The following is a 9,363-nucleotide window of genomic DNA, read 5'->3' on the forward strand; positions in this document are numbered from 1 at the left end:
CACTAACTATAAAGGTACTTCAACAATTATCAAGCCAAACCCAACCTTCCTTTTTCCATTTAACAATTTGCCTTAATAATTAAGACCATTGTTCTCATGAGTCTGGATAATGGTCGGATAATTTGTACCAGCGCTTTGGTTTGCTTTGTTCACAATTCTGATTCTGAGTTTAGAATATCAATAAAGATTTGTCTTAATTGATGGAGGTCCTCTTACCCAAATGAATAACATAATATTACACCAACCAATTCATGATACTTTCGTTGGTAGCGTCTCTAAGAAGGTTGCTTTGATCGTGTAGAATCATGTCTCTTGGCTTATTATTTTATTTTACTTTTAGTACTTACTTACTACTATTTTTATTAAACATTTATGACTTATTTGACAAATAAACTAAAATGTTCTGTCTAGTAAAATCATAAACCGCCTTCTGTGCATCTGTTTGTATTCTAATACGGCGTGCTTCCTCTTTGGCTGTTTAAAACTTATCTGGATCAATTCGGCTTGGGATCAGTACAGTTTTGTGTTGTTTCAGTTTAATGTAGGATACTCGTAGATAGATCCTTAGGTGTGTCTTATGTTGTCTCCTTCATTCCATCTTTAGAGATGAAAATGACCTTTAACTACACAAGATAAGAAATTCATCATTATGTTGTTCAAGTATACTTGAACAACATAATGATGAATTTCAAAAGGAAGTGGATATACCTTATAAGGTATGTCCACTTTCTTATCTTGGTATTAATTTCGGTTAATTAGCGGAAAAATAATTTCCAACATATTTTGTGCAATATTCATTATTATATAACATAATATATACTTAGTTTTAAGGATTGGTTTTCTTTCGTCATAAACCTTTGATTCACAAAAAAGATCCATGGTTTTGGAGAGCATAATAACTAATAGCTATTGGCGTGTAGTTTTCTGGATCTGAACTATCTCCTGTTTTCTGTATCGGATAGACAAGGGCTGATTTCCATGAGTCAGGGATTACGACTTTTGAATAACAGTGCCGGAATAGACACGTTAGCATCGGCGTCAACTCAGGGGAACACGTTCTACACACGATTGGAGAAATGCCATCCAGCCCGTTCGACTTCCTTATGTCCAACAAAAACAATAAATAGTTTTCTATTTGAACTGTACTTCAAGCATAGAGCTCTGATACCGCAGGATGGTCGGCGGTGTTTCTCCATTGTCGTCAAGAGTCTGGTGCGGCAGGGACAGCTCGTTAGAGTTACCAAGAGCGGCTTTGGAGAACGTTAGATAACCATTGCCATGGGCCGTTGTAATCACATAAGAAAACTTGTACTAAGTGCTACTTGATAGATTATTGATCGCTGTTTTTGCATTATATTTCTTACAGGATACTTGCCTGCCTTTTTATGGAAAAGGAGGACAAAGGAGCGTACGGGTCACTTGATGTTAAGTTATCACCGAAAGCCTACATTCCTTTGCAACACCAGAGGAAACACAGCAGTGTTGCTAGGCTCTTAGAAAGGTGTGCGCACTTTTTTTTAGGGTACCCATGTCTTAGCGTCCTTGAAATACCTTTCTGCTGAAAGGCCAGCAAACGTATACATACGCATTTTTTGGGGCAACCAACAAAATAACACAAGGTATACAATTTATCATTGGGATGCTCCGTTGCACAGGATGCCGGCTAGATTATGGGTACCGCAACGGCGCCTATTTCTACCGTGAAGCAGTAATGTGTAAGCATTACTGTGTTTCTGTCTGAAGAACGCCGTAGCAAGTGAAATTACTGGGCAAATGAGTCTTAACATTTTATGTCTCAAGGTGACGAGCGCAATTGTAGTGCCGCTCAGAAATTTTGCGTTTTTCAAGAACCCTGACCGGCACTACATTGTAATGGGCAGGGCGAATAAATTATCATCAGCTGAACGTCTTGGTAGCCTCGTCCCTTATTTTCATAAATAAAAAAAACAATTTGAATTAGGATACCACACAAACAATGCGGTAGGAGTTTATAGTGAGTGTGAAATGGGGAGCAGGAATCAGGTTAAGCTTAAATAATACTAGTCTTGACAATAATTCTCGGAAAGTTTCTCTAGTATAATAAGGGGACAGTAACTAAGTATGTGGTGTGATGGCCATCCGTCACCGGATCAAGCGGACGTCTCATTTCCAGGGTGATGCAAGCGGAACGCCAACTAGATTATCTCGAGAGATGCAACTTAAATAAATACTGTTGTTAAATAATAAATCTAATCGTTAATTATTTGTGTCATTCGCCAGCTCTAATCTGCTAAACGTCTACGTAGAAATCGAATATAGACGACCCATATAGCCATGACTACTATGCTAGAGGTCCCGGGTTTGAGTCCCGGTAGGTGCTATCATATTTATATGATGAATATGGATGGATGTTTGTTTCCGAGTCATGGATGTTTATAATATGTATGTTTAAGTAGGTGTATTGTATTAAATATTTCGTTATCTTGCACCCATAATATATGCTATGCCAAGTTTGGGGCAAGATACTTTGTGTAAAATTTCTGTGTATTTCATTATTTCAGAATTATGCCTCTATCAATATATTGTGAGCAAATTTTTGTGTAATCATTCCTAGAAAATTTATATATATGATAAGTGACGCCATAGGTCAAACTTAATTTGATGTAGAGAATATCGCAAAATGAAGAACTACATCCAATCCTCTCCGATTATATTTTTTGTTGTTATGGATTATGACGTCATTGCGCTCATCAAGCGTACCAAAATGGCAGACGTTTTAAGTACCCCGTCTCGTCGGTTGGCCTTCTTAATATATTTTTATAAGTAATTTGAGTTGAGTTAGTTTTTCGGCATGAAGCGATGTAAACTATCGAATAGAAATATAAAAAATATCGGATTCTGTGGCAGTTCATTTCTAGAAATGATAATAGCCCATCTAAAATACTGTCAAATATAATAATATTGGATGCCAATTGCTAGATATTTTCAGACAGTCTTCTGTGTTGATCTTTCGATGTTTATTTATTTCTATGGCTTCACATACAATTCGTATTATATCACACACGTTCCTTCCGCGACCGCTGCAAGAAGTCTTAGTAACGTAAACCTTCCTTCTCGAGATTAACAGATAAATTTATTATACATTATGCAAACCATTCAACAGGCTATTTAGCTAAGGGCATATAAAGTATATTTCACCTTTTCTCTTTTGGAAAATAAAATGGTTTAAATCAGCGGTACGAACAAGACACATCAGACTGTCAACATCACTACGTCTGTTTTAAAACATTGAACTACAAATGCATCGAAACTTTAGCTTAAATTAATTAAATTATAAATTATTAAAATATATGATTGTCCCGTAAATCTAACAATACCTTTGAACCTCCTTCATGATATTTGAAAGAAAGGTTAATCTAATCACTTTATGAATAAATGAAAATTTTAAGATTAACAATCTAATTAATATTTTTAACTTTGTTTCTTGCACTGATATTAACCAGTCACTGAACCTCGATTCTGTTGTCGATGTAGGACGTGTTTATTATATTCTTTACAAAAATGTTACCATGCAAATAGGAATGGTATTTTAAAAAGTTTATTGCTATGCTTTGGTTAGATTAAATATACAATTGATGACATTTAAGAACCGCTCAGGGACATTAATAATGCACATGACAGTGCAAGCCTGCCAAATGTTCGCAGCGAAATTGTATTGCACACTTTATTTTATCACACACGTTTCTTCGCCGACCGCTGCAAGCACTTTTAGTCGCGTGAACCGTCCTTCTTGAGTTTAACAGAGAGATATACTATAGAAAACGCTACCCTTTCAACAGGCTGTAAAATATTGAAAACTAACGTACGTAAATACTACGTTGTACGATGTATTTGTAGATCTGTGCACAAATAGTAGTAGCAAAGAGATTCAAGGCAGGCGGTTGTCTTTTGATTGCTGTGCTAATATAGTCTAGTCAACAAGTTCAAAAACGTGGTAATTCTTGATAAAGCTCATTAAAATATGAGGTATAGCTCATTCGATTCAAAATGACGTCTATAGAAACGTATCGAAAGTATGTATTATCACATAAATAGTTGCAATCGTTATCAACAAACTAAAACGAAAGCGTTTAGTAATAAGGTGATAACTCAAAAACTATTCATATTAAGGGAATTTTGAACAAAAGATCTTTAAGAAATTTCCAATAAAAAAGTTTCGACTTCTAGATTTCTACTATTTATAATTTTATTTAGTTTCATTTTGGCCGGTACGCTATAGACGTACTATCACTAGAAGAATTGGTACGAATAAATAATTTGTTTATAGTAACAATTTATGTTAATTTTAAAAATTTAAATAGAGAATGTCAAAAAAGGTGAATAGATATTTTAATAAGTCTTCTATAGTATAGTACTAATCTTATTATTTACCACCATTTTTAATATTAGTATCAAACACACAACGATTGCCTTAATTTGTTTTGCGTTGTGTTGTTGGCTAGTTCTGGAGATCGGTTTTGACGGAGTAAAAGAAAAGTCAAAGGGAAGATAAATTAATCTGTTATTAACAAGCGCTCACTAATGATGTCTACTAAAACTTCAGAAACCTAAAGGAAATCTCTAAGAAACCCGGTTTTATCGCAAACAAATAGTTCTTTTTCAGTTTATTCATTCTGTATAACGTTCAATGTAAAAACTACTTTTTCATGGAAATTCACGTGAAATTATTGATTTAAAACTTTTCTTAAATGAAACGGTTAGTTATCTTCCTATTTTACGTCGATAAAACGGTATATTTGAAAACTATGATACTGATTTTTATGCATTACTCAAATTACTGATTAAATTGATATTTATTTATTTTAACCATTGGGAGGCTCCTTTACACAGAATGACGGCTAGATTATGGGTACTACAATGGGGCACATTTCTGCCGTGAACCAGTAATGTTTAAACGTTACTGTGTTTCCGTCTGAAGGGCGCCGTAGCTAGTGAAATTATTATTATTCAACTACCATTAGCGGGACGTCCTGCTCATATCTTCCCGTATTTTCATAAAACTCATAAAAAATAAATATAACTGCTTTTATTTTGGTCTTTACCGACCTATGTTTTAAATGTGATAATCTGGATATTAAAACAATTAAAATAACAATCAGTCTGGTAAGAATAAGCAAATCTGTTACGGATGTTTGTTAGCAGGTCAGTTGTAGTATTCTACAATGAAAATGTTTACTTAATTTATGATATTGAATTTCCTGAAAATTTTCAGCGTCAGTGTCTTTTCGCTTCAGTCGTTCGTTGAAACTCCTCATTTAAGAAAAAAGCAATAAATATTATAGGTAAGCAATAAAATAATGCCATTTAAGTTCGAAGAGCTCTCTCGTAAGAAGTGTTCTCAAAAATATAAGCGGACAACAGAATCAAATAATCTCTGTAAAATTTGGTCAATACCACGGAACCTCATCTAACGTTTTCATTTAATCATATTTCTATCAAAAATTTATTTTTTACAGATTTCCTAATTTATTCGTATTGTTCGCTCGGCGTTTTATGAATGAGTTGCGTTACACCGAGTACTTTTATGCGATGGGATTAGGTCGTTGACCACTGATGAAATATTAATTAAGTTGCGTGACAACATTTTTATTAACCGGGGCGAGAGTCAATTTATGTTTTTTTATTAATTGGCATCATTATATAAGCCAATCAAATCAATGCATCTGTTGTCTATAGGTTTCTCTCTATTACTACAGGAACTATCTGCATTATAGTTTGCCATAACAAAAAATTACAACAAACAGAATTAGAAAATGAGAAGGCGCGACCATTAGTATTATTATTACGAAGTAGGAGGTCGTACAAATGCGTTATACAGAATGCCCTTTTAAGCCCTATGACTATTTTTCTAGAACAGGGCACCACGCCACCGCGGTATAGGAAGTTACCTGTATATGTTTTATTTACAGGTCGATAAATGAAAACTTGTATTTGTTTATTAAGTACAACCACATTACACATATTATCCTTACAAACTAGTTTAATACATACAGGGTAACGTGTCTGATATGTGCTACAATTACGGTATACATGGCTTTGCCAAAACACTTAAAAAATATTATTACTAAATGATTTTAAATTTTACAGTAACTTATAACAATAATATAAACTAAATTCTTAATTGCTCCCAAATCTTTAATTTAAAACTATATAAAGAGTCATGAAACACGTCCAACTCAATGGGACCATTTATTAAATTGTACTCCTCAAGAATGCGCTTGACCGGGGACTGTAAGCCTAGATTCGATCTACATGGTGGGGTATAGAAAATTTTAGATACCTTAGCTCTCGGATACTTGTTAGGGACCTTAATCGCAATACAACTGACCAACTTGTAGTGTACTTTCCTATTGATATTGAATCATAAGTTTTTGTTCTCATTTGATTTTTTTTAAGAAAATTAGGAAAGAGACGAGTAGAAAGTTCAGCTGATGGTAAAGGTAATAGGATTCTTGAAAAACCTAAAACTTCTGAACGGCACTACAATTGCACTCGTCACCTTGAGACATAAGATGTTAGGTATCATTTGCCGAGTAATTTCACTAGCTACGGCGCCTTTCAGACCGAAACACAGTAATGTTTACACATTACTGCTTCACGGCAGAAATAGGCGCCATTGTGGTGCCCATAATCTAGTCGGCATCCTGTGCAAAGGAGTCTCCCACTGCTAAATTCTCATTTGATGAGTTACGAGGACTCACAACACAACGAATATAAGTAATATTGTATTAATGTAGACATCTTCTGTAAAGAAAAAAAGATAGGTCAATAAAAATAAGCACCTATCAATTTATACGTAAAGTATAAAACAGAAATATTGGACACATTAATTCAGTTATGGACTGACAAAGTCATGCATATTTAATTAACTACGAAGTCCACTCGACGTCATTTTCGTAACACCGCAATGTGCCATTTTTATTTTTTGATTTCTATTTATGGTGGCCAGTTCGATATTCGACGCCGATTCCATGAAATAAATTTTTGAATAAAATCTCTACAGTGTCCGTATGTTGGGAGTTTTCATATTATAAAGTTTTACGTTTGAAAATCAAATAATTATGATACATAGGATATCTTTACAATATTATCTACTTCTGCGTTTTGAAACTCTTGCTGACAGAGTTGTTGAGTGATGATGGTGACATTGAGTGATTTAGCGGGTACGGAGCAAGTGAGGAATAACATGCTCGTTCGTCGCTTCGCTAAGGGTAATTAATATAGAGGTGAAAAACACGTTGTTTCGCGCGTATTGTCTAGGCAGATCTGGTCCAAATTCACCCGGAAGGCCGTCAATGGCATAACAGTTCAATATAATTATGCATACTGGGCTTTTGTGAGGCTGCCGTGGTGTTGTAGTTCGTCGAGGATGTTCTCTGAGTCGAGGGTTCATGACTTCTATGCTATCATTCGATCCCGGGTAGCGTCGTTCTGAGATACGATGAGTTGCTCCAATAATAGCATACTGAGGGCTGTCTCTGAAAATATATATGACGACAATCTAGACTCAGCCGGTGCAATAATTTATATGATGAATCTGAATGTTTCCGAGACATGGATGTTTATTTGTATTAATGTATGTTTAAGTTAGTATATTGTATTTAATATATCGTTGTCTTGCACCCATAGTATAGGCTATGCCTAGTTTGGGGCAAGATTATTTGTGTAAGAGTGTGTCAATATTATTATGATTATAGTTATATTCAACATTGTTTCGCTGTCCACATAACGGTAACAAAAAATGTTGACACAACTTTAACTGTGTATTATTGTTTCAGTATTTTGCACATGCATTTAACATTTTGTACTATAGGTTCTTAATGTTTTTATTATTTCACTTGAATTATGTAATTTTTTCATACAGCTCCTTCGGAAGGCAGATTTCCTTAAATAAGAACGAGCGAGAATCTCTAAGTTGCTCTTTTCATAAGTTCAATTAGTGCCTGCAACAAAATAATTTTATTGATTTTTTATTATTTACATATTAGAGATATTGCCAAGCAGGAGATATGAAAAAATTATAACATAAATTTATAGTACAAAATTAAAGTGAAAAAACCAAGCACTATTCTTAATGAGAAAATTCATTTAATTTAAATTATTTATAATTTTGCAGTATCACAAATACTAAATACATTACCACAAATATACACAGATGCTTACATAAAATGATTTTATATCGCTACGTAAAAAATATTATGTTTAACTGAGCGGAAATGCATGCGTGAAATTGGTACTAAAAACCTGTTTAGGATGAGATCTATACAGAGTACATAGAATTAATTTACGTAAAACTTTGTTGAGTGTAAGCTTAGCATTATCTTTGATTTCATTTTTATTGTCATTTAACAGCTGAAATTATGTTAATCCTAAGCAAAGATAGCACAATGCATAAGTCAAGTTCTCAATGTATCACACTCGGCTAGTTTTACGTAAGTAATGTCTGAGCAAAGTCTAAGTACCCTGTACAGATCTCAGACTGCCTCATGTTGAGATGAAATACTTGTTTTTGTTAACCTACTTCAAAAATGAGGAGGTTCACAATTCGATTGGTACTTTTTTTATTTACACTGAGATTTAACATCCAATTTACGTGGTTCTTCTTTAGTATGATTCGGAATTGTTTCCATTTGGTCCCATAAATATTTCAGATAGTTTGGCCCAATAGTTTTCATTGACAGCACATTTTTTATGAACATTCATGTTTACGTGGATGATGTTATAGTATACGTGGCCGATGTAATTATATTAAAGGTAAATCTTAGCGGAATTAACACTCAAGAAAACTAATAAAATTTGGATATCGTAACGTTTAGCTTGAAATCTGACCACACGTAACAACGTTCCAGGTAAAGCGAGTTAATTTTAGAGTATTATCCTAATTAAACAAAACCCGAGGTGAACATTTCTGTCGCCGAAATGTTCAAACATTGAAACGCTTGGTGGTTGTCGCGGCGAGCTTACGAGCTTAATAAAGTTATGTCGTCCAATGTTTACATTGAATTATACTTGTTCTCTATAAATCTCCATACCTAAACTAAAATCATTATAAAGTGGAAGAGTTTGCTTTTTGTGTATGTATATACGGTTACAAAAATTCGATTACAATAATAGTAACTAGAATTAGATTAATAAGATTGTATTAAAATACTCAATTCATCTTTTAGTTCTTAGTGCATATTATATCTATTGTTTTGGGATAGTTTTTTGAAGTCGGTTGTTTTTTTGTTAGATTTGTTTTTTTTATTTGCAATGCAGTATTTAACGTTAACACATTGCAATTTAATTACAGGCAGTTAGATATTCTACCACAGATCGCACCCT

The sequence above is a fragment of the Leptidea sinapis genome, chromosome 16, assembly GCF_905404315.1.
Source record: "Leptidea sinapis chromosome 16, ilLepSina1.1, whole genome shotgun sequence".
NCBI lineage: Eukaryota > Metazoa > Arthropoda > Insecta > Lepidoptera > Pieridae > Leptidea > Leptidea sinapis.